This window comes from Bombina bombina, chromosome 7 (assembly GCF_027579735.1).
Source record: "Bombina bombina isolate aBomBom1 chromosome 7, aBomBom1.pri, whole genome shotgun sequence".
Lineage (NCBI taxonomy): Eukaryota > Metazoa > Chordata > Amphibia > Anura > Bombinatoridae > Bombina > Bombina bombina.
In genome coordinates, this window is record NC_069505.1 from 410,758,673 (window position 1) to 410,783,106 (window position 24,434).

General features: G+C 42.2%; 1 pseudogene; it reads right to left on the bottom strand.

Annotated features, from left to right (window-relative positions):
- Positions 1–496: 496 nt before the first annotated feature.
- Positions 497–24,434, bottom strand: part of LOC128636406 (huntingtin-interacting protein K-like) — a 31,302-nt pseudogene continuing 7,364 nt past the window's right edge.

Sequence of the window (24,434 nt, forward strand, 5' to 3'; positions counted from 1 at the left end):
AAGCCAGAGTAGTGCCACTGTTCATTTGGTGTTTTAGTAAACCCCAGACATACGTTTCGGCCTCTCTTGGGCCTCGTCAGTGAGGTATCTCTAGGGCATGTGTGCAAGGAGTCCACAACTGGTTTCCCCCTTTTACTAAGAGCAATTTACATAAAATCAAGAAAATAGAGAGACGTACTCACTGAGACAGAACAACAGTTAGAAAAACTTCTGTGCTTCTCCACAAGGCCAGTGCCACTCAGGGTGCAGTCCACCATATCCCTGTAATTTGTCCCCCCCCCCTTTTTTTTTAACAATGAAAAACAGCAAATGCTTAATCAGCATGGTCTAAGACTCTCCATAACGGTACAAAGGATGAAAGGCTGAGTGGACCTCGCCAGGGATCAAACCTGCAACCCTTGGGTTGCTACAGAGCTCAGCCACAGTGCCTTAGCATGCTGACCTATCTGTCCAGCTGACCTTACTGCTTGTGTAAATCATGGAAAGACTATTTCATTTAAGGATCAATATTTCCCATGTGTTCTCGCAAGCTTCTTTCTGCTGCTGATCGTGGAATCTCCATTTCATGCATCTGAAAAAGACAAACAAGCTTCAATACCTTATCTGTCTTACATTTACGACAGCCAACTGTTATATTAATTTTAAATGGATATATAGTTCAAAAATAGTAGATGTAATCTAATCTTTCATTTTTACAAACTGATGCCTTTATGAAATACCGTTTGTTCTCCTTGAAACTAAAAGCCAAAAAGTTGGGTTTGTTTTAAAGCATATTAAACATAGAACAAATCACTTTACTTCTATTCATTGTAAACTAAAATTAATTTTTGCCGCCCCCCTTTACCAATAAGGCTTATGATGTCATACATAAAATATAGTAACGAGACATTATAGTGGGTTAGATTTTATTATTTTTTAATTAATTAATATAGAATTAAAGAAATGTTTGCTTTATCCCTGGACAAAACAGGCTGCAATTAATGGAACATGAAAACCACATTTTTCATTTCAAGATTAAGACAGAGCATACAATTTTAAAATGCATTCTATTTTTTTAATCAAATTTGCCTCATTCTCTTTGTTGAAGAATATACTACTGGGAGCTAGCTGAAACATATGTGTAGCCACCAATCAGCAGCTAGTTCTCCATAGTACATTGCTGTTTCTGAGCCTTCCTAGGTGTGAAAATTGTATGCTGTATCCCAATCATTGGGTTTCGTGTCCCTTTAAGCAGAAAGTCCTAAAATGTTGTCTGGGTACAGTCAGTGGCGTCACTAGGGGGGGGCGCACCCAGGGGACAATTTATTGAAATTCAAAGAAATACAATGTTGAGATGCATAGATTTTTTTTTTATTAGAGGGGCTGGCATCTGGGGAAGTTGTAGACACACAATTTTTTTGCCCCTTGAGCCAGTGCTGCAATTTCAACAAATAGTTTTCCCGGCTGCTTTTGCTTGTTTGTACTTTGCTTCTCCCCTGCCAAATTTTCGCTATGAATGTTGTGGGCATGCCGTGGGGCTTGCAAAGTTGCGCTGCTAGCCTAAACCTGCCTATCTGTGCTCACTGCTCAGTGACATGTGGAGCAGTGGAGTCACTCACTGCTGTGCTGTCTCTCTAAACGGGAACTGGCAAATCATGAGGGGATGCCTGGCACCTGACCGCATGACTGTCTGACACTGTCTTTAAAGTGAAGGAGCCACGTATGATGCCCACCAGACCATTACGGTTACTGTACACTAAGTGCACACTGAACAGGTAGGAGGGCGGGCGGGGGTCTGGGGGTGGGCAGAGTGCAGAGGTGATTGGCCATAAGAAGCGGTAGGCACGCGGTCCGGGGCTGTGCACTGACAGGCTTGGAACAGAGTCAGAGAGCAGAATTTTCATAGTTTGCGCCTAAACCTTTTCTTTAGTGATTTATTTTTAGAGTGCTCTGTTTATCTTTCATTTGATGCTCTGCTGAGCCAGGGAGCAGCTCTAGGAATGAGCTTTATAATTAATGCAGTGCAGTTTACATATTTTGTAAGTGTGTGTGTGTCTGAGTTTTTGTGTGTCTCAGTGTTTGTGTGTGTGTCTGAGTGTGTTTCCGAGTGTTTGTGTGTGCATCTGAGTATGTTTTTAAGTGTGTCTGAGTGTTTTTATGTGTGTGTGCCTGTGTTTTTGTGTGTGTCTGCTTTCTGGGGGGGGGGGGGTGACACCATAACTTACCGCACCGGGTGACACCAACCCTAGTGACGCCACTGGGTACAGTGCTCAGGGGGAAGTTTGAAAACATTAGTGTAGACAGTGTTATTTTTCAGGTATCAAATCCTAAATGTTTGAGTCTGGGAAGATGAATAGGCCTTGTAATCTGCAGACACAAATTGGCTCCTTTAACCCCTTAATGACCGGACCATTTTTCAATTTTCTTACCCTTAATGACAATGGCTATTTTTACATTTCTGCAGTGTTTGCGTTTAGCTGTAATTTTCCTCGTACTCATTTACTGTACCCACGCATATTATATACCGTTTTTCTCGTCATTAAATGGACTTTCTAAAGATACCATTATTTTCATCATATCTTATAATTTACTAAAAAAAAAATGATAAAATATGAGGAAAAAATGGAAAAAAACACACTTTTTCTAACTTTGACCCTCAAAATCTGTTACACATCTACAATCACCAAAAAACACTCATGCTAAATAGTTTATAAATTTTGTCCTGATTTTAGAAATACCCAATGTTTACATGTTCTTTGCTTTTTTTGTAAACTATAGGGCCATAAATACAAATAGCACTTTACTATTTCCAAACCACTTTTTTTCAAAATTAGCGCTAGTTACTTTGGAACCCTGATATCTGTCAGGAATCCCTGAATATCCCTTGACATGTATATATTTTTTTTTAGAAGACAACCCAAAGTATTGATCTAGGCCCATTTTGGTATATTTCATGCCACCATTTCACCGCCAAATGCGATAAAAAAAAAAAAAGTTCACTTTTTCACAAATTTTGTCACAAACTTTAGGGTTCCCACTGAAATTATTTACAAACAGCTTCTGCAATTATGGCACAAATGGTTGTAAATGCTTCTCTGGGATCCCCTTTTTCAGAAATAACAGACTTATATGGCTTTGTGGTTGTGTTTTGGTAATTAGAAGGCCGCTAAATGCCGCTGCGCACCACACGTGTTTTATGCCCAGGAGTGAAGGGGTTAATTAGGGAGCTTGTAGTGTTAATTTTAGCTTTAGTGTAGTGTTGTAGACAACCCCAAGTATTGATCTAGGCCCATTTTGGTATATTTTATGCCACCATTTCACCGCCAAATGCGAGCAAATAAAAAAAAAACTTTACATTTTTCACAATTTTAGGTTTCTCACTGAAATTATTTACAAACAGCTTTTGCTATTATGGCAGAAATTGTTGGAAAAGCTTCTCTGGGATCCCCTTTGTTCAGAAATAGCAGACTTATATGGCTTTGGCGTTGCTTTTTGGTAATTAGAAGACCGCTAAATGCTGCTGCGCACCACACGTGAATTATGCCCAGCAGTGAAGGGGTTAAATTAGGTAGCTTGTAAGGAGCTTGCAGGGTTAATCTTAGAGATCAGCGTCCCACCTGAAACATCCCACCCCCTGATCACTCCCAAACAGCTCTCTTCCCTCCCCCACCCCACAATTGTTCCCGCCATCTTAAGTACTGGCAGAAAGTCTGCCAGTACTAAATAAAAGAGTTTTTTTTTTTAAATAAAAATAATAAAATATTTTAGTTGTGATGAACCCCTGCCTTAGCCCCAACCTCCCTGATCCCCCCCTCCAGCTCTCTAACCCTCTCCCCTACCTAATTACTGCCATCTTGGGTACTGGCAGCTGTCTGCCAGTACCCAGTTTGGCCCCACAAACCAAAGTATTTTAATTTTATTTTTAACTTTTATTTTTATTTTTAATTATTTCTGTAGTGTAGCAGCCCCCCCACAATGCCCCCACCCCCTCCCAGATCCTTTTATATGTAAAAAAAAAAAATTAACTTTTTTTCCCCCTTCCTTCCTTCATTGGTGTCAGTGTGGCTAATGCGCGCACGTGCACGTGCGCCCACGTGCAGGCGCGTCCCGTGCACGTGTGCACGCATCGTGCACGCGCGCATTGTGCACGCGCGCACACGCTCCCTCCTCCCACCCAGACAACGGCACCATCGGCACCTTCGCTTCCAGTGCAGAGAGGGCCACAGAGTGGCTCTCTCTGCATCAGAGGCTTGTAAAGGGATATTGCAGGATGCCTCCATATCGAGGCATCACTGCAATACCCTCAGCTGCTGGAAGTGGTTGTGATCACTTCCAGCACTCTGTTAGACAACTGACGTACCAGGTACGTCTATTGTCATTAACAGTTAGTTTTTGCATGACGTACCTGGTACGTCAGTTGTCATTAAGGGGTTAAATAATGGCAACTGGGGGGTGAAGTTTGGATATTGGAAACTGCATTTTTAAAAATGTTTAGACTTGGCTGACGTTTTATTATATAGCAAGAAAATAAAAATGTCTTTTTACTCAAGGTAGTTCCCAAATATCTATAAGAATATTTTCTCCTTAAACGGTATTTTTTCTTGGAAGTGATGTTCAGTCTGTTACAGACAAGGGGGCCTAGTTATCAAGCCGTCAACCTCAAATACGCTGGAATTCCGCAGCGTATTTGTGGCGAGGCTGATTCGCCTTAGTTATCAAAGGCTAGAGACCGGCAAAAGTAGAATTTTGTGACGTAAACTTCGATCCGCCGGACTCAGTCCGACACAGATCGATTCTTACGTCACTCCAGATGTTCCGCACACAAGTACGGCACAATCTGACTACTTTTGCTAGTTATCAAAAAACTAGCAGGTACGCTCGGAACTTTTCCGGCCCAGCGTACCTGGTTTTCAAACCGCCACCCTGGAGGCGGCGGATCCCATAGGAATCAATGGGAGTCTGAACATAGCGAAAGTACAAGTTCGCTGCTGCCAGACATCCCATTGATTCCTATGGGAACTGTCTACACCTAACACCCTAACCTGTACCCCGAGTCTAAACACCACTAATCTGTCCCCCTACACTGCCGCAACGAAATAAAGTTATTACCCCCTAAACCGCCGCTCCCGGAGCCCACCGCAAGCTACTCTATACATATTAACCCCTAAACCGCCGCTCCCTGACCCTGCCGCAACTATAATAAATGTATTAACCCCTAAACCGCCGCTCCCGGAGCCCACCGCAAGCTACTCTATACATATTAACCCCTAAACCGACGCTCCCGGAGCCCACCGCAACCTATATTAAATTTATCAACCCCTAATCTGCCCCCCCTACACCGTCGCCACCTATAATACATTTATTAAACCCTATCCTGCCCCCCACTACACCGCCGCCACTGTAATAAAATTATTAGCCCCTAAACCTAAGTCTAACACTAACCCTAACACCCCCCTAACTTCGATATTAATTAAATAAATCTAAATAATATTTCTCTTATTAACTAAATTAATCCTATTTAAAACTAAATACTTACTTTTAAAATAAACCCTAATATAGCTACAATATAAATAATAATTATATTGTAGCTATCTTAGGATTTATTTTTATTTTACAGGCATCTTTCAATTTATTTTAACTAGGTACAATAGCTATTAAATAGTTATTAACTATTTAATAGCTTACCTAGCTAAAATAAAGAGAAATTTACCTGTAAAATAAAAACTAACCTAAGTTACAATTACACCTAACACTACACTATACTTTAATAAATTATTCCTATTTAAAACTAAATACTTACCTGTAAAATAAACCCTAAGATAGCTACAATGTAATTAATAATTATATTATAGCTATCTTAGGATTTATATTTATTTTACAGGTAACTTTGTATTTATTTTAGCTAGTTAGAATAGTTATTAAATAGTTATTAACTATTTAATAACTACCTAGCTAAAAGAAATACAAAATCACCTGTAAAATAAATCCTAACCTAAGTTACAATTAAACACTACACTATCATTAAATAAATTAAATAAATTACCTACAAATAACTACAATTAAATACAATTACATAAACTAACTAAAGTACAAAAAATAAAAAAAGCTAAGTTACAAAAAAATAAAAAAATAGGTTACAAACATTTTAAAAATATTACAACAATTTTAAGCTACTTACACCTAATCTAAGCCCCCTAATAAAATAACAAACCCCCCCAAAATAAAAAAATGCCCTACCCTATTCTAAATTAAAAAAGTTCAAAGCTCTTTTACCTTACCAGCCCTTAAAAGGGCCTTTTGTGGGGCATGGTGCTCTGACAAAATGCAGAAAGACATTTGGCAGAAGGACATTTGGCAGACGGACATTTGGCCGACAGACATTTGGCTGACAGACAGAAAGCTAAAGAATGTTCCGATTTCGGCCGAGGGCAGATACGTTCCAGAGTGCTCTGTTCTAATCACAGCCTCGGGCGCCGCAACTGCCTCTGGGAACCTTACCATGGGTCCTAGGCCGCACGTTTTGTAATTCTCTGTCTGGGAAACTATCTATCTATCAAATCTATCTATTTATCTATCAAATCTATCTATCTATCTATTGTATCTATCAAATGTATCTATTGCATCTATTGATCTATCTATCTAATCTATGTATCTATCAAATCTATCTATCTCGTGGCCGGACTGTTATGTGACAGCCACTTGTGTTTCGGCCAAATGTCCGTCGGCCAAATGTCCGTCGGCCAAGTGTCCGTCGGCCAAGTGTCCGTCGGCCAAGTGTCCGGCCACGGTGGGGCATGCCCCAAAGAATTCAGCTCTTTTGCCTGTAAAAGAAAAATACAACCCCCCCAACATTAAAACCCACCACCCACATACCCCTAATCTAACCCAAACCCCCCTTAAAATAATTTAACACTAATCCCCTGAAGATCATCCTACCTTTAGTCGTCTTCACTCAGCCGAGCCACCAATGGAACTGAAGAGGAGACCCGGACCGGCAGAAGTGATCCTCCAAGCGGCGCTGAAGAAATCTTCCATCCGATGAAGTGATCCTCCAAGCAGCGCTGAAAAAGTCTTCCATCCGGGCGATGTCATCTTCCAAGAGGCGCTGAAGAAGTCTTCTATCCGGGCGATGTCATCTTCCAAGCCGGGTCTCGAATCTTCATCCCGCCGACGCGGAACATCCTTCTTTACCGACGGACTACCGACGAATGAAGGCTCCTTTAAGGGACGTCATCCAAGATAGCGTCCCTTCAATTCCGATTGGCTGATAGGATTCTATCAGCCAATCGGAATTAAGGTAGGAAAAATCTGATTGGCTGATTGAATCAGCCAATCAGATTCAAGTTCAATCCGATTGGCTGATCCAATCAGCCAATCAGATTGAGCTCGCATTCTATTGGCTGATCGAAACAGCCAATAGAATGCAAGCTCAATCTGATTGGCAGATTTTTCCTACCTTAATTCCGATTGGCTGATAGAATCCTATCAGCCAATCGGAATTGAAGGGACGCCATCTTGGATGACGTCCCTTAAAGGAGCCTTCATTCGTCGGTAGTCCGTCGGTAAAGAAGGATGTTCCGCGTCGGCTGGATGAAGATTCAAGACCCGGCTTGGAAGATGACATCGCCCGGATAGAAGACTTCTTCAGCGCCTCTTGGAAGATCACTTCTGCCGGTCCGGGTCTCCTCTTCAGTTCCATCGGTGGCTCGGCTGAGTGAAGACGACTAAAGGTAGGATGATCTTCAGGGGATTAGTGTTAGGTTATTTTAAGGGGGGTTTGGGTTAGATTAGGGGTATGTGGGTGGTGGGTTTTAATGTTGGGGGGGGTGTATTTTTCTTTTACAGGCAAAAGAGCTGAATTCTTTGGGGCATGCCCCACAAATGGCCCTTTTAAGGGCTGGTAAGGTAAAAGAGCTTTGAACTTTTTTAATTTAGAATAGGGTAGGGCATTTTTTTATTTTGGGGGGTTTGTTATTTTATTAGGGGGCTTAGATTCGGTGTAAGTAGCTTAAAATTGTTGTAATATTTTTAAAATGTTTGTAACCTATTTTTTTTTATTTTTTGTAACTTAGCTTTTTTTATTTTTTGTACTTTAGTTAGTTTATGTAATTGTATTTAATTGTAATTATTTGTAGGTAATTTATTTAATTTATTTAATGATAGTTTAGTGTTAGGTTTAATTGTAACTTAGGTTAGGATTTATTTTACAGGTAATTTTGTATTTATTTTAGCTAGGTAGTTATTAAATAGTTAATAACTATTTAATAACTATTCTAACTAGCTAAAATAAATACAAAGTTACCTGTAAAATAAAAATAAATTCTAAGATAGCTACAATATAATTATTATTTATATTGTAGCTATATTAGGGTTTATTTTAAAGGTAAGTATTTAGTTTTAAATAGGATTAATTTAGTTCATAATAGAAATATTATTTAGATTTATTTAATTAATATTTAAAGGGACACTAAACCGTGATAAAAACTAATCTCCAATTGCAAGATAAATATATTTTAACAATATTTGTAATTGGCTTTGTGTTTACAATTTATCGCGTTTGTTATATACCTTACTTTGAAAATTTATTGTTTTCCGAACCCACTGCTGGCTAGTCTTTCTCATTCTCCAATCGTGACCAATAACCTAGGTTATGAAGATGGCGGACAGATGTTGCTTTGCGCATGCGCGATATTCCCGACTCGTCATTGCATACATCACACAGCATCAAGCATTACTACAACACCATTCTAAGGCTAAGTGTGGCAACATATGCGCATGCGCAAGACAGCGGGTCGCAATGCGCGAGACAGCGGGTCGCAATGCGCATGCGTTGACTGACGTAATATGGTAACATATGCACATGCTCGAGACAGCGGGTCGCAATGCGCATGCGTTAAGGGACGAAATTAACATTTAATGATATGCAATAGATCGCATTACGATTGGCGATGGAGTTTGCTATGGAACGGCCCATAAAAGAGGGTTGGATTAAATGACGTCACCATGAAAATATAACATATCATTTTATAGTAATATGAACTGTCGTTTTGCTGTAAGAGTCGGTAATTTTGCCAATATAAACGTTTGTGATTAGAAAAGTATGGTAAGGTTGTGCCTACAATATTAAAGTTTTGGAATCCTTTAAGTTAGGGGGGTGTTAGGGTTAGTGTTAGACTTAGGTTTAGGGGTTAATAAATTTATTACAGTGGCGGCGGTGTAGTAGGGGGCAGGATAGGGGTTAATAAATTTATTATAGGTGGCGACGGTGTAGGGGGGGCAGGATAGGGGTTAATAGGTATAATGTAGGTGGCAGCGGTGTCCGGGAGCGGCGGTTTAGGGGTTAATACATTTATCAGAGTTGCGGCGGTTTAGGGGTTAATACATTTATCAGAGTTGCGGCAGGGTCTAGGAGCGGCGGTTTAGGGGTTAATAACTTTATTTAGTTGCGGGGGGCTCCGGGGGCGCCGGTATAGGGGGTAGAACAGTGTAGTTAGTGTGAGTGTTTAGTGACAGGCTAGCAATAAAGCTGGGAAAAAGCCGAAGAGCAGCGAGATCGGATGAGTGATAACTCTCACAGTCCGCTGCTCATCGCCCCACGGCTTTTTGACAGCTTTATTTGATAACTTAGGCAAATTTTTCAGGTCCGCGGCGGGATGTGAGGAGAGCTTAGGCGGGCGTATTGGGCCGGCGAAGGCAGGAAAGTTGACACGTTGATAACTACCCCCCCATGGCTTGTCCTTTAGTGCTATTTTTTAAATAGTTTTTTTACATTTCATGCTCATGTGTTGGTTTGGCTACAATACTATCATAAGGGTAAAACTTTCTATACCTTACCTACTATGTGATGAGAATACCTTTAACCACATAATAACCCAAATAACACACGGATACCAGTTATGGGAGAAAAAACCCGTTCCCCATCCGGGGACAAGGGTTGTATTTATTTAAAACATGAACTTAAAATGAACAAATAACTTAACAAATAACGTTGGCCGGCAAGATCATACCTGTCCTACAACTCCTAAGAAAGGGGTGCGACCGCCCTAAAGGAATGGGGGCACCCCTATTCCGTCAGCCTTGAGAGTTTTTAGGAGGGATCGTGCAGGGAGCCACCGAGCATCAGGCCTTATGTTACGGCTGACGCTGAATGTGCTCACGTGTCCCCCTCCTCTTTCACCACAACAGACTGAGCCTATCGCAGATTATGTCGCACCCCGCTGCCGCCACATCAGGACGCATGACGCCATGCACCTACCACAGAATTAGAGTTGAGGGACCCTCAAACTGCTAAGACAACGGTTCCTCAGCCAAAAGACTGTTAGTTCCGAAGGAGGGTCCCTAAGAGCACAACTACAGCAGTTTGGTCTTACCAAGGTCCGAATGACTATTCAGCCCCCAGCCAAAGTGAAACAATTGCCGGCATCCCTGCGGTCCGCAGCTGACTGGAATGGTCCAACTCTGTATCCATAACTGGAGACTGGAACACCTGTTACTTGGGAGGGAAGACAAGAAACAGGTTAGTGACCCTACTTCCTGCCTGCAGACACTAATATAAGCTCTGCAACATCTCCCTCTAGCTGCAACATCAGCTAATACACTTAAACAAAACACCTAGCAGTTCAGACAAAAGTTAACCCTTAAGTTGCTGCGTGCTTAGACAGCCCTCCACTTTCCTAAGGGTAAAACTTTCTATACCTTACCTACTATTTGATGAGAATACCTTTAACCACATAATAACTCAAATAACACACGGACACCAGTTATGGGAGAAAAAACCCTTTCCCCATCCGGGGACAAGGGTTGTATTTATTTAAAACTATAACTTAAAATTATCTTAAATAACTTAACAAATAACGTTGGCCGGCAAGATCATACCTGTCCTACAACTCCTAAGAAAGGGGTGCGACCGCCCTAAATGAATGGGGGCACCCCCATTCCGTCAGCCTTGAGAGTTTTTAGGAGGGATCGTGCAGGGAGCCACCGAGCGTCAGGCCTTATGGCTGACGCTGAATGTGCTCACGTGTCCCCTTCCTCTTTCACCACGACAAAATGAGCCTATAGCAGATTATGTCAGACCCTGCTGCCGCCACCCAAACAAGGGACTCTTGCCGCCACTAAACACAAAGGGAAGCCAGGGAATCATGAATGTCCCCTATCTGACAGGTGAACCTCATCCTTAGGAAAAAATCCGGGGCAATCAATCCTAATGTTTGAATGTGTGATAGCCTCTCCTCCCGCAGCTAAGACTGCTTTGCCTACATCCCTATTAAGCTTTCTTTTAACCTTAAAACCTGCCTTTCGGGAACTCATATGCCTCCACACATTTCTTGAAATAATGTTCGACCAAATAATCCGAACCCCCGCAAACTGAGTGGCCAACCATCTAATGTCTGTTAACATAACGCTAGCCAAGTCACCCATGGGCATAGTCCCAACGTCATTGCCCCCAGGTGAAGTACAATCACGTGGGGCCGGCCCGACCCCATCTCCTTCTGGCCTCAGCCACTTGAGTCGGCAAGTCCGACCACAGCATCCCCCGCCTTCCAAGCCAAAGAATGCACAACCTCTGTGACGGGAGACACAACTGCAAACCTCCTGACTTGTATGCCACTCGCAACGCGGCCCAATGGACATATAAATGTCCCAAAATCCAGACTCTCTTGCATGGTAGCCCCGTTCCTGTAATAACAAAAAATATTTACCACCCCAATCCTGAAGGAAGCGGTGCCACCACAGATGGGTCCCAACCTAAGTTCACAATCACTGCGCTCAGCACCCTCCTAAACTGAAACCTAGATAAGCATGAACCATCCTGATGAACGAGGAATGCCCCTTCTACACTTGGCCTGATGTCTAAGAACCCCCTGCACAACCTAACGGGACAAATAGATGGCTCCACCTGCAAAAGCAAATTGAGCCATCTACCCTTGCCCATCTGATCGGTCTTGGAATGCACAACTAAAACTAACACAGCATCCCCCATGAGTCTAACATGATCTATGAGCAACGCGGGCCCTGGTGACCTCTTGGACGGTGCAACTAACTCGCTAATGCCCGGCGCCACAAAATACACTAGGGAAAAAGCAGTGGCAAAAAGTGCAACCTCGTATGCCAAGCTACAAATTTTTGGGAGGACCTGGATCATACTACCTAACTGACTCCTAGTGACCGGTTCTCTAATGTCCCTACTGGGGCCCTTTAATCTATGCGCCCCCTTAATAGCGGCCCTAGCCAAGAATGATTTGGATATGACAGGGGCCCCATACAATTTTGTAAAGAAGGAGACTGCGGCAGCATGGCTCCCGATGGCACCGGGCGCCATGCCCTTTTAATGCAAGCATGCGACCCACCGCAAAAAACTATACATATCCTGACACCTCCATGCAAGCTCTTGTGCATGCAGAAAATCTTCCCACTCGCGTCAATACCTTTGATATGATTGCCATGTCTTGGCAGCCAGTGACCCCTGGAGCAGTCTTAGCGCAGTTCCCCAGAACTCACCACCTGCCAAAGATAAGCGGGACACTCATCACCCTGAGCAGAAGCATCGGGCGCCGCCTCCCTAAACCTGTCCCATTGGCCCCTAGATAGCGTGTCCGTGATAACGTTGCTAGACCCAGGATACTACCAGAATACTTTGGCAAATAGGGAGAGAGAGAATTATTACTCGCACAACAATGAGAGAGACTTAAGACAGGGTCATAAAGGGAACGATTACCAATATGAATCAGGTAGCAGCAACCATATGCAACACAAAGGGAACTATTACCGCACAGAACAACAGAGGAAGGAAGAATATGACTGGCAGCAACCTAGAAATCCTTTTAAAAAACAGAGAGTATATTATCAGGAAGATATCTCTACACATAATAGATTTGACAATTTAAATAGATTTAGTTCAGAAGAAGATGAGGAGGTTTTTTTAGAGGCAGGCAAAAGGAAATACAATCGAACAGACTCAGACCTGTTCAACAAAAGGAGAAGAAATATGGACAGGGTAGAACACTGATAAACAAAAAAATCATTAAACGAAAACCTGCAATAGAAAATGAAAATAAGGAAAAGTCAGGCAAAGGTATCTTTAATTTATCCAAAGTAACACTAACAGAAGCACAGACTTCAGTCCTAAATAGGGGACTAAACTTTGCCCCCAGTTATAGGATCAATAAATTTTATACGTAACTTGTGCATTAAAAAGTATTTTTTGAACAGTCCAATTGTAAAAAATAGTATCCCGGAATCTAACAAATACAGACATACAGAAGTGAAAAACACATCTGTATTTAATCCCACTCAATACAAATCAGCCCCAATGGAAACTTTCCTGGAATTAGTTCATAGGGACATTAAACATCTTAAAACTAATTATACATCCAATTTGACTAAGGAGGAACAGGTAGCATTAAAAGAATTACAAGATAATAATGAGATAGTGGTGAAGCCGGCCGATAAGGGCGGAGGCACAGTTATAATGGACAGAAATAAATATAATGAAGAATACCTCAGACAGTTGAACGATACAAGTACATATAAAAAATTAGATTCAAATCCTACATTTACCTTCAAAAAAAGAATTGAAAAATATCTGAATGAAGGGTTAAAAGAAAGTATTCTAAATAAGAAGGAATATCAATATATATATAATAAATTCCCTAAAACTGCCAATTTCTATGTACTCCCCAAGATCCATAAAGATCTAAAAAACCCTCCAGGGAGACCTATTGTGTCTGGGGTCAATTCACACACTAGCAATCTGTCAGCCTATATAGATACATTCTTGCAAACATATGTCAAAAATACCAAATCGTACTTAAAAGACACGATCAGCATACTGAATGATTTGGAAAACATCAAATGGAATAAAGACTGGCTACTAGTAACTGGAGATGTAACATCTCTCTATACCATTATAGATAAGGAGCTGGGTATCACTTCAGTGCAAAATATTTTAAAACAAGACACTACCCTTGACCCTAAACAATTACAGTTTATTTTAGATGGGATTAGGATTATACTTGAGACCAACTATTTCTGGTTTAATAAAGACTATTATCTTCAGATAAGTGGAACGGCGATGGGCACCAGATTTGCGTCCAGTTATGCCAATCTTTATATGGCTAATTGGGAAAATCTCCACATCTACAATTCCCCCTGGGCGCAGTATCTGGTGTCCTATCGTCGTTACATAGACGACCTGTTCCTGATTTGGTCAGGAACTGAGTGTCAATTGGACGAATTTAAAAAATATCTGGTAAACAATGAGTTTAATATAGCATTAACATGGACCCATAGTAGTACTAGGGTAGAATTTCTCGATTTAGAAATTTATATAGAAGATAATATGCTAAAAACAAAAAACTTTTTCAAGAGTATTGATGTGAACAACTATATTAGTCTTAATAGTTGTCACCAAAAACATTGGTTAAAAAATATACCAAAGGGGCAATTTGTTCGTCTTAGACGCAACTGTAGGGATGAGGCTGTTTTCCAAACCCAAGCTAAAATACTAAAAGATAGATTCAAAGAAAAAAACTATCCTAATGCCTTCTTAGAAGAAAAAATAGAGGAAGTTGCGAAATTAGATAGGAATGAGTTATTGCAGTACAAACATAAAAGTAAGGGGATACCGATAATGGATAATAATAAAACAGCAAGTAGACTTATTCTACAACACAGCACTCAAAGTAACGAAGTTAGAGAGATTATACAGAAACACTGGGGTATTCTATTTAGAGACCCAAGTTTAATGGAAGTCATAGAAGACAGACCAAATATAATCTTTACAAAGGTACCTAACTTAAAATTACAACTCTCACACAAAATAACAAAGGTATAAAAAATGAGTTTAAATAACAACTGGTTATCCTCTCCCCAAGCGGGATTTAGAAGGTTCCAGTTTTGCAATGCCTGCAAGAGAATGAGAAAGGGACCGAGAATATGCAATACATTCCATTCTGCTGATGGCAATAAAACCTATGATATTAACCAGTTCATCACATGTAACAGCAAGAACGTAATATACTTATTACGTTGTACGTGCAATTTAATTTACATTGGCCGCACTTCTAGGCTTCTCAAAACCAGACTAAATGAGCATATTTATAATATAGAAAAAGGTTTTCAAAAACATTCATTATCGGCACACTTTGACAGAAAACATAATAGGAGAATAGAAGATCTTGATTTTCTTGGTATTAGGAAGATAGAATATAGTTGGAGAGGAGGTGATGTACAGAATCAATTGGGTCGTCTTGAGATGAAATGGATCCATATTATGGACAGTTTCATACCGAACGGCCTTAACAAGGACTTTGAGTTACATCATTTCTTATAAATATACGACTCACTTTCCATCCCTGAGAAATCCTCTTACTAACTAAGAATACCCTTATTTGTTTATTTGAAGGCAGACTTGTAATAATTACAAAATATAAAGAATCATTGATATCATAACGAATATCTGTGTCTGATATTATAATCTATAACGTTCATTTACGCTTAAAAATGTCATCAAATAATATTATGTGTAGAAGATTACTTATATATACATATTGTGAATCTAAGTTTTTGATGATACCTTTTAAAACAGGACCTTATTTTGATGAATATAAGTATGAACCACACTCAAATTGTCACACCAAAAATTGAACGCCCGGTTCTGTAAACGCTTGCGCCATAGTTCTACAGCTACTAAAATGGGAAAGAGCTCCAGTAAAGCAAGATTCTTCAACAAGCTTGTACCTTGCATATACTTGTTATAGATAAGGAATATTAGAATATCAGTGAGGGATAAGTATGATCTGAACTAACTTGTTACACAGTAAATCGCAAATGTTATTAACTGATATGTTACATATTAGACACGTTAGCAAATATTGTTTTAACAAATTTGGTGTAGGACGCTTTTAAGTGAATATTTGCGTAATACCTCAAGCAGAGCAACACTAATTGGCGTAAAACATTGACTACAGGGGGTGAAGAAGCGGACAGCCTATTGATGGCGTGAACCACACTCAAATTGTCACACCAAAAATTGAACGCCCGGTTCTGTAAACGCTTGCGCCATAGTTCTACAGCTACTAAAATGGGAAAGAGCTCCAGTAAAGCAAGATTCTTCAACAAGCTTGTACCTTGCATATACTTGTTATAGATAAGGAATATTAGAATATCAGTGAGGGATAAGTATGATCTGAACTAACTTGTTACACAGTAAATCGCAAATGTTATTAACTGATATGTTACATATTAGACACGTTAGCAAATATTGTTTTAACAAATTAGGTGTAGGACGCTTTTAAGTGAATATTTGCGTAAACCAATATTGTCCTTAACATATATATATATTGTCTAGAGTTTTCTCTTGAAATACCTTCAGTCTAAGGAAGAATAATCATTGACCATAAACAACATATTATGACCACTTCCAAAATGGAGGACTAAATACCGGATATCCGGTTCAATGAATCTGAAGTATTCAAATAAGGTTTTCAGACATGCGCACACCATTCCTTGAAAAAGCTCTTTTGCGAAATGTACGTCGGATACATTGTTCTTTGGCGTCCTTCCAAGAATCTGCACACCAGTAAGGAGAGCAACATATACTGGACTCTTAAGGGGGAGGTTGTGTGGCTAAATTTCTGCACTCCTTACCACGGTCTCTGGTATAGTGTATAAGCTCAACTTGAGCAAATACTTGATTGTATTGCCAATCCTATTGTATTTGGTGGTCTTTGCAGCTCTTGTGGCGCTTTTTATATTTGTATTTTAAATAAATCTTTTTATTCAAAATCCTGTTCAAGCAACTGTTTACCCAACAGTATAACATTGGGTGTGCGCACGAACCTGAGCTTGGCTATAGCTCCATCTCATGTGAGTAACCATTTGTACATACACATTCTGCATTGAAAAAAAGGTTACAGAGTTACGCTATGTGGCATTTCTTCTTTCTTTTCATATGAGGATCAAAAGAAAAATAGAAGCGTGAAGATTTTGGAAGAACACACATATCCTTATATGAACTTTTATAAGTATTTAGGTTTCACACATATGTATATTTTATGATCACTTTTTGTCCACAACTTTATCACATTTATTTCACCTTTGATATGATTGCCATGTCTTGGCAGCCAGTGACCCCTGGAGCAGTCTTAGCGCAGTTCCCCAGAACTCACCACCTGCCAAAGATAAGCGGGACACTCATCACCCTGAGCAGAAGCATCGGGCGCCGCCTCCCTAAACCTGTCCCATTGGCCCCTAGATAGCGTGTCCGTGATAACGTTGCTAGACCCAGGAACGTGAACTGCCTTAAATAAGATATTATACCTCAAGCAGAGCAACACTAATTGGCGTAAAACATTGACTACAGGGGGTGAAGAAGCGGACAGCCTATTGATGGCGTGAACCACACTCAAATTGTCACACCAAAAATTGAACGCCCGGTTCTGTAAACGCTTGCGCCATAGTTCTACAGCTACTAAAATGGGAAAGAGCTCCAGTAAAGCAAGATTCTTCAACAAGCTTGTACCTAACCATTCACACGACCAGGTGGATGCACACCAGGATCCCTCAAAGTAAGCCCCCAACCTGTGACTACCCACTGCGTCAGTGAACAAATGCAATTGTTGACTGCTGACTGATGCGGGCAACCAGATCCTAACTCAGTTGAATTCGCAAAGGAACAACAGCCAAACTGTCAAGTCTTTTCCAATGTCTAGGGAAACCCTTATCGCAGCTCTCGGTAATCTAGACCCCCTAGTCGCTGCCTCCATCCTCCTATTGAATATTCTCCCCATGGGGATGACCCTGGATGCGAAATTCAATAGCCCCAACAAAGATTGAAAACCCCTAAGCGTGGACCTGCCGGTGTCGACGCTAACCTGGACGGCCGACCGGGCAGAGTCAACCTTATGCGTGGCTAGCCTACACTCCCTGGCCGCAGTGTCAATCTCAATGCCCAAAAAGATAATGCGCATGCACGGCCCCTCCGTTTTTTCTTCAGCTAACGGCACACCCAAGCGCGCGCATAGTTGCTGCATGGTTCCCAGAAGCCTAGCGCAATCTCTGGACCCACCTTCCCCAAGAAAAGGAAATCATCTAAATAATGAGCCATGTCAACAAGCCGGACTCGTGAACCACTGCCCAATGCAGGAATGAACTAAACAGTTTGAAATGTGCACACCCCATCGGCAAGCAGCAGTCCACGTAGTACCGGCCCTGAAACACGCACCCCATCAGGTAGAAGTTCTCAGAGTGAATTGAGAGGAGGCGAAAGGCTGACTCAATGTCTACCTTAGCCATCTCCGCTTCTGGACCTAGTCCCTGAACGACCGCCAGAGCAGACTCAAAGGACTGATACAAAACTGACGTGTCTCCCTCATCAAGAGTGTCATTTACTTACCCGCCCTCTGGGTGGGACAGATGCTGGATCAACCTAAACTTCCCTGGCTCCTTCTTGGGTACTACTCCTAGCGGGGATATAACCAAATTCTCTAAGGGGGCAGAAGGGAAAGGACCGGCCATACGCCCCAAAGTTACTTCCTTTTCTAATTTAACTTCTACCGCCTGGGGGGTTTGAATAGCCAATTGAAGGTTATGAACTGCAAGGGAGAGAGACACAGGCCGACGAACCAGAATTCGAAACCCAAATGATAACCCCAACCTAAGAAAGTCCGCCGCCTCCCTATGGGGATAAACCCTAAGCAAACTACATATTTCCCCTAGTTTCAGGGGTGTATGGGCCCTTTCCTGCAGCAGCCGGTCTAAAGGGTGCCCTCCCACCACCTGACTCGCGACGCCTGGGACAGCCCGAGCCTGCATGAGGCCCTCCGCAATAGATGCAGATGTGGCACAAAAGACAGTGCAAGCCCTTGTCACATTGCTTTTCTTGGAAGCGCCAACATTCCTGTGATGGATACCCCTGGCTACCCCGACTGGGTAGCTCCGCCAAAAGGGTCCTGCTTCCTCCATGCCGACTGCAGCTATGTAGCTGGCAAGTGACCACAGCCTGTAGCCACCCCTGATGCCCAACAGCATCAGTACCCTATGGGGATAGGGGTGTCCAAAAACCCCAGTTCCCAAAGGTGCTCCCTCCGGTAATTCCCCCACCTCTTGTCCTCCCTAGGGGCTACTAATCCCCAAAAGAGCAGAGCTCTGGGGCACATGGTTGCTGGAGCAACCAGGGGTAAAATTAGCGGGTGTCCTGCTGTCCTGTGGCCGACCGGGAGTTCCAGGAGCCAAGCCAGCCTGAGAGGAGTTAGGCGGGTGTACATTGTGAGGCGGCCGACCGGGAGTTCCAGGAGCCCACCCAGCCTGAGAGGAGTTAGGCGGGTGTCCATTGTGAGGCAGACGACTGAGAGTTCCAGGAGCCCGGCCAGCCTAGCAGGGTTTTCCTGGTCATACACCAGCTCTTCACATAGCAAGCAAACAAAAGCTTCCAGAGATTGTGTAACAAAAAATAAAACAATAATTGGATGCACCTACTAGAAACCAGTATGCATCAAATTATATACATACCATGTGTTAGGATGTGTAAGAACGTCACATCTCATATGTCACTCAAATTAATGATGTGGTGAAAAATACTTGAATTATTATATATATATAAGTGAAATACAATATAGGCAAAAAGTATGTAATGCTCAAATGAAAAGTCACTTATCATATGAGGCAAAGTTTGTCCCCAGAACACTGGTGGTATCCCCCAATCTCTATAGGGAACGATGGTTATGTCCCACAGTTCTAATGGGTGGCGGATTCGTGGCCTGCTGCTTCTTCAGAATATTCGTTGGTGTAAAGTTCTACAATGTCAAGAGAAAACAAAAGAAGGCGCCACAATAGTGCAGAATCAATGGTGTCAAAAGTGCCCCCACTCCAATGTGTTGTACTTACAAGATTTAAGGCACTTTATAAGTGCTAAAAAAGCCTTCTGAGCTCTTATAGTCGCTCAGCAAACTATTCCTTGTAATCTCCAGACTCCTACGGGATGTATACACAGCTTACACAGTATCAGACTGGTGCGATGTCACAGGTAAATCTCGAGTAGGGAGTAAAACTGTTAAAAATCAACAGTGTACTTATGCGGCAGTCACAAATGTATTTTAAAACTTCAGCTGGATGTGACTATAATACTACAATATAAAATTAAATTCCATGGAAAGTCTAATCTGATTAAAATACTTTATTTACAAACAATAATACACAACGTTTCAGCCTTCTTGAGGCTATAACCTTTGTTTTAAAACATAACTATTTTGTATTTCAAGAAAAATTTTCATTCAGATCAAGGGGACGGCCTTGGGGACCCGAGTTTTGCTAACTTGTTTATGGGGATATTCGAGGAAAGATACATCTATTCCACTCCCCATAGGGCGAACCTGGTCTTCTATGGCCGTTTCATTGATGATCTGTTGTTTATTTGGGAGGGTACCCAGATTGAAGCAGAGAACTTTGTTAATTCATTAAATAACAATGACATGGGAATTGATTTCACACATAAAATAGGAGATGAATCTATTGAGTTTCTAGATCTTTGTTTAGAATGGGATAGTAGTGGGAATATTACCACAAGAACCCACTTTAAAGATGTAGATACTAATAGCTATTTGAATTACAATAGTAACCACTATAAACCCTGGAAAACTAATATTCCATTTAATCAGTTCTGTAGGATCAGGAAATTGTACTAACCCCAAAATATTTGATGAACAAGCAATGCTCCTGAAAGAAAGATTTATGGAAAAACAATATCCGATGGATTTAATTGAGGATAGCTATAATAGAGCTTGTAACAAAGATAGAAATGAACTTATAATATAAATAAGATCATGAAACAGAATGATTTAGAGAATGATTTAGAGAAAGTCAAAAGTAATGAAAGAGCAGAAACAGTTAGTTGACGCTGTGGAGAAGAGGAATAGAAAAAAGAATGGTTTGAGATTTATCACTCAATATAATAATAATTTTAGTAAAATCAAGAATATACTTAAATACTGGTTTATACTTCAGGGGGACCCATTATTAAAAGACTATATAGATGAGAAACCGATTTGTACTTTTAAAAGAGCCCCAACTATTAAGAATAGATTGGCACCTAGTAAGATCTTGATGAAGAAACGTCAAACAGGATATAGGGATAATAACATCAATAGGAAAGTATTTAGTGGCTCTGGCTTTTACAAGTGTAAAAGAGCTCTATGTGAGCTATGTGATTTCACATTGGGAAAGAAAATCACAGTGACCTCTTTTGCCACTAAAGAAATATTTGAAATCGATACACATTTCACTTGTGATTTTATATATTGTGATTGTATATCTCCTTGAATGTAAATGTGGACTCCAGTATATTGGAAGGACTTCTAGACCCCTCAAAAAAAGATGGGGGAAACATATGAGGAATCTCAAAAATAGAGCCAGAAATCATAGTATACCCAGACATGGAAAAAAGTGCCACATGGGAGAAACGAATATTTTTAAAATGTATCCGTTAGAACAAGTCAATGTAAAATGGGGTAGGAATAGATATCTTCATCTTAGACAAAGAGAAACATACTGGATATGGAAAATGAAGACATTGAACCAGGAAAACTAAGTTTTGAACCAACTGTTTAATCTCTATAACATGAGATGAATACTTATTTAGTAACCAACTGTTAAGGAATATAGGAGTATTTACCAAAATACCGTATCTATGATATATGTATAGATTTAGGAAAGAATCAGGATTGATTGTAACGGGATATGCACTGCGCATCCGCAAAGATTTCGGTAGACAATGCTGTTTGAAGATTGGTAAGGCAGGCAATCCAGATTTATTTATTTTCACTTTATACTCGTTTTTGGCAGATTTGATACTATTATATATAAAAACTTTTGTATACAACAATTGCGAGTCACACTATGTATCTGTAAAACGGAGGTGTGAGGAAAATACTTGAGACTGATTGGTCCATTTCTGAACAAATCAGGATTGGTGGGACGGATAAGATAAATCTTCGCGCAGGTGCAGTGTAAACTTTAGGACGCTGAAAAATGTATTTAAATCTGTGGTAATTTTAAACATGTAATTCCCCTAATGAAACAGTTGTTGTAGACCGTGAAACGTTGTGTATTATTGTTTTTAAATAAAGTCTTTTAATCATATTAGACTTTCCACGGAATTTAATTTTATATTGTAGTATTATAGTCACATCCAGCTGAAGTTTTAAAATACATTTGTGACTGCCGCATAAGTACACTGTTGATTTTGAACAGTTTTACTCCCTACTCAAGATTTACCTGTGACATTGCACCAGTCTGATACTGTGTAAACTGTGTATACATCACGGAGGAGTCTGGAGATTACAAGGAATAGTTTGCTGAGCGACTATAAGAGCTCAGAGTGGGGGCACTTTTGACACCATTGATTCTGAACTATTCCATAGATTGTGGTTGCTCTGAGGAGCCCAAAACCACTGAGAAATAACAGGGGTGAGGTAGCCTTAGCTGTCTGGTATCTGTGACATCTCCCCCCCTCCAGTTCGGCAGACCCAGCTAGACCCTTAACGGGTCAGCCTGGGGCTGTCCGACGGTGGCCCTTCACTTCTCGGTTGCTGGGAGAGGTTATTTCATCTCTCCTGAGCTTGGGGCATCCTGGGGGGTTCCTGCTGTAGTTTATACCCTGCACCCTGGGCACAGGGATAGTCACATAAGGCAAAGTCCCAAACAAGTTTGCTAAGGCCGGCTCCCAAACAATTGCTGTCCCACAAGTTCCAGTGTCCTTAAGTTTCATGGCCACACTGCCCCTCTCTGTGACACTCTGTTTAGTACCGGCTGACCCACCCACAAACAAAGCTAGTGCCGCTTTCCCAGCTGTATTCCCACCCCAGACCGGAGGGGGAGGTTGCTCCTTGGTGGGGCAGGCAAAGCTCAGGTGCCCAAGCATGTGGCACCAACTGCATAAGCTTTTATCCTCTGCTCTACAAATTTATCCTCTGCTCTACAAATACCTGATAATAATAATAATCCTCCTTGCACAATGCAACGCCTGCCCCCAGTGAGAAATAGGGTAGAGACCCTGCCAAGCTACTGAGGGGAGAGACCGTCTGTCTCTTCTCCCGAGAAGGATATCTACCGCTGGGGAGGGAGGTCTGCTACCTCCGCTCCATGGGAAACTGTGCTGCCGCTGGGGAGAGATATTGATACCTGTCTCTCCCTGCAAGGGCTTCTCTGTAAGGGGAGGGAGGACGACTACCTCCGCTCCCAAAGGATGAATCTGCCGCTGGGGAGAGAGACCGACTGTCTCCTCTCCCGGGAAGGGGTTCTGTTTATGGGGAGGGAGGACGACTACCTCCGCTCCCAGGGGATGGCTCTGCCATTGGGGAGAGAGACAGACTGTCTCCTCTCCCAGCTCCTGGCTCTGCCGCTGGAGAGTGAGACCGACTGTCTCCTCTCCAGGAAGGGGTTCTGCTTACGGGGAGGGAGGACGATTTCCTCTGCTCCCAGGGGATGGCTCTGCCACTGGGGAGAGAGACTGACTGTCTCCTTTCCCTGCTCCTGGCTCTGCCGCTGGGGAGAGAGACCGACTGTCTCCTCTCCCAGGAAGGGGTTCTGTTTACAGGGAGGGAGGATGACTACCTCCGCTCCCAGGGGATGGCTCTGCCGCTGGGGAGAGAGACCGACTGTCTCCTCTCCCGGGAAGGGGTTCTGCTTATGGGGAGGAAGGACGACTACCTTCCCTCCCAGCTCCTGGCTCTGCCGCTAGGGAGAGAGACCAACTGTCTCCTCTCCCGGGAAGGGGTTCTGCTTAGAGGGAGGGAGGACGACTATCTCCGCTCCCAGAGAATGGCTCTGCCACTGGGGAGAGAGACCGACTGTCTCCTCTGCCGGGAAGGGGTTCTGCTTACGGGGAGGAAGAACGACTACCTCCTCTCCCAGGGGATGGCTCTGCCGCTGGGGAGAGAGACCAACCGTCTCCTGTCCCGGTCCTGGCTCTGCCACTGGTGAGAGAGACCGACTGTCTCCTCTCCCAGGAAGGGGTTCTGCTTACGGGGAGGGAGGATGACTACCTCCGCTCCAAGGGGATGGCTCTGCCGCTGGGGAGAGAGACTGACTGTCTCCTCTCCTGAGAAGGGGTTCTGCTTACAGGGAGGGAGGACGACTACGTAGCTGGCAAGTGACCACAGCCTGTAGCCACCCCTGATGCCCGACAGCATCAGTACCCAGGGTCCCACCCTGTGGCAGACTCCAGCTACCCAAACTGGGTAGCTCTACCTGAGGATCCTTTCTCTGCCTGGAACAGGCTGCTATGTAGCCCAGCTAGAGCCCACCCAAATAACTAGACAAACTAGCATTCAGGTGAAAATAGAACTGATTTTATTGAAAACCAACACTCCTTTTATACAGACTGCTCATCTTGATAAGACGGGAAGACAATGCCACAGTTTTCCTGCCATTCCCGCCCCTCCAGACTGATCAGCGCC